The sequence below is a fragment of the Cebus imitator genome, unplaced genomic scaffold, assembly GCF_001604975.1.
Source record: "Cebus imitator isolate Cc_AM_T3 unplaced genomic scaffold, Cebus_imitator-1.0 Scaffold76, whole genome shotgun sequence".
Classification (NCBI taxonomy): domain Eukaryota; kingdom Metazoa; phylum Chordata; class Mammalia; order Primates; family Cebidae; genus Cebus; species Cebus imitator.
Window position 1 is genome coordinate 9,179,013 of NW_016107391.1, and position 3,054 is coordinate 9,182,066.

At 39.5% G+C, this 3,054-nt stretch overlaps 1 protein-coding gene across 2 annotated transcripts in view; it reads right to left on the reverse strand.

Annotated features, from left to right (window-relative positions):
- The window catches only part of HSPA4 (heat shock protein family A (Hsp70) member 4), a 64,622-nt gene that overhangs the window by 26,880 nt on the left and 34,688 nt on the right, over positions 1–3,054 (reverse strand). The window lies entirely within an intron of this gene.

Sequence of the window (3,054 nt, forward strand, 5' to 3'; positions counted from 1 at the left end):
TGCCACGTGTGTACCTATGCAACAATTTTGCATGTTCTTCACATGTACCCCAAAACCTAAAATGCAATAAAATAAATAAATGGGAAAAAAAAAAGTTTTAAATCATTGAATGATACATGTTGAAAGGGTGACTTCTGGATGGGTGCAGTGGCTCACACCTGTAGTCCCAACACATCAGGAGACTGAGGCTTGAGCCCAGGAGTTCAAGACCAGACTGGACAACACAACAAAACTCCATCTCTACAAAAAATACTAAAAATTAGCCAGTGGTAACTTAGTGAGTCACGCCTGTAGTCTCAGCTACCCAGGAAGCTGAGGCAGGGCCCAGGAGGTTGAGGCTACAGTAAGCCATGATGAAGCCATTTCACTCCAGTCTGGGCAACAGAGATACTGTCCCAAAAAAAAAAAAAAGGGAAAGGGGGTTGACTTTATTAAATTACATCTCAATAAAAAGAATAGTAGGCCAAGCACAGTGAGCCACTGCGCCTGGCCGGCAGAAGTTTTTTGATAGTTTCTTTTTAAAAAGTTCTATTGCAATATGATTTACATGCCATAGAATTCACCCATTTAAAGTATATAATTCCAGTGTGAAGTGGCTCACGCTTGTAATCCTAAGACTTTGGGAAGCTGAGGAAGGTGGTGGACCTCAGGAATTTGAGACCAGCCTGGGCAATATCGCAAAATCCTGTCTCTACAAAAAATACAAAAATTAGCCAAGCATGTCACTGCACACCTATAGTCCCAGCTACTTAGGGGATGGAGATGGGAGGATCTTCTGAACCTGAGAGATTGAGGCTGCAGTGAGCCAAGATCATACCACTGCACTCCAAACTGGATGATAAAGTGAGGCCTTGCTTCAAAAAGAATTTTAAAAATGAAAAAGATAAAAATAAAGTATATAATTCTTGACTTTTGGGCATGAGGTTTGGTACAAAAATATTTTTAAAGTATACAATTCAGTGACTTAATATGTTCAGAGTTGTGCAAGCATTGCCACAATTTTAAAACATTTTCAGTCTAAAAAAAAATATTTTCATCACCCTTAACTGTTACTTTCCTCAACCCCCAAAGCCCTAGGCAATCACTAAACCTACTTTTCTGTCTCTACAGATTTGCCGATTCTGGGCATTTCATATAAATGGAATCATACAAAATGTGGCCTTTTGTGACTGACTTCTTTCATTAGCATGAACTTTTCAAGGTTCACCCATGTTTTGGTATGTATTTGCATAACATTTTTTTCAAGTGCCAAATAATATCCCATTGTATGGATTTACCCTCTTCTTCATTAAGCTGATGAACATTTGGGCTGTTTCCACTTTTTGGCCACTATGAGCAGTATGATGAACATTCACATGAGTTTTTCTGTGGACATGTGTTTCTATTTCTCTTGAATATGTATCTAGAAATACAACTGCTGAATAATGTGATAATTCTATGCAGATTTTTTTGGTTTCGTTTTTGAGAGGGTTTCCCTCTGTCGCCCAGGCTGGAGCACAGTTGTACGATCATGGTACATTGCAGCCTCCATCTCCTGGGCTTAAACAATCCTACAACAAAACTAGGTAACGAAATATGCCCACAAAACCTCAGAATACATATAGCCAGAGACAAACCACTCACAACTACAATTCCTGCTTAGTATCAGCTCTGTGCAAAATAAACAGAAGTAAACAAAAGGGTATATAATTGACCTGAAAACTCCAGAATAACCTAAGTCAGAGGGCCAAACTGAAAACAGCAGCTGAAATCAGCAGGGCTTGGCATACTACGAAACAAGGGTAAAAGGTGCTCAATAAGGTATTTTCAGGGACCACAGCAAACAGGGACCAACCTAAAGTTACCTTCAAAGAAAAAAGTAGTACACTGAAGAAAAACTACTGACAAAAAAATCCAAACGAAGCAAGACAACACAGTAAACACAAAAGAAGGTAAGAGGGAGGGAAAACATCTCAGAAAGCTAAGCCACATTTTAAAACTATTTCACAAAAAAAAAAACAAAAGAAGGGCTCACACCTATAAACCCGGCACTTTGGGAGGCCAAGGCCGGTGGATCACTTGAGGTCAGGAGGTCAAGACCAGGCTGGCCAAACATGGCAAAACCCCATCTCTACTAAAAATAAAAAAAATTAGCTGGCCATGGTAGCATGCACCTGTAATTCCAGCTACTCAGGAGGTTCAGGCATTAGAATCATTTAAACCTGGGAGGCAGAAGTTGTAGCAAGCTGAGATTATGCCACTGTACTCCAACTGGGATGACCTACTGAGATTCTGCCTCAAAAACAACAACAACACCACCACCAACACCACCACCACCACCAAGCAAATCTATGGAGAGAGAAAACATATTGGTAATTGCCTACCGTATAAAGGGAAATGGAGAGTAAATGCTAATAGGTACAAGGTTTCTTTTTGGGTTGATAAAAACATTCTAGAATTAAATAGTGGTCACAGTTGCACACCTTGGAATTACACACTTTAAAACAGTAACATTTTACGGTATGTGAATTATATCTCAAAAAAAACGATACAGAAAATGAAAGAACAAATCAGAATTAGAAAAACCTAGAAAAGAATCAAAAATAAAAGAATAAATGTGAGGCCAGGCACAGTGGCTCACGCCTGTAATCCCAGCACTTTGGGAGGCCGAGGCGGGCGGATCATGAGGTCAGGAGATCGAGACCATCCTGGCTAACACAGTGAAACCCCATCTCTACTACAAAATACAAAAAGTAATTTGGACGTGGGACACATGCCTGTAACCCGGGCTACTCGAGAAGCTGAGGCAAGAGAATCGCTTGAACCCCGGAGGCAGAGGTTGCAGTGAGCCAAGATCATGTGACTGCACTCCAGCCTGGGTGACAGATCAAGACTCCGTCACAAAAATAAAAGTAGCTATTTTTAATTCCAAAAAGAAAAAAAAAAGAATCAATGTCAGAAATGAAAACTAAACAGTACACAAGAGCAATGCCATGAAGGATTGGACCACAAATGGCAAATATAGAAAATAGACAAACTAAAAAAAAAAAAAAAAAAAAAAAAAAAAAAAAAAAA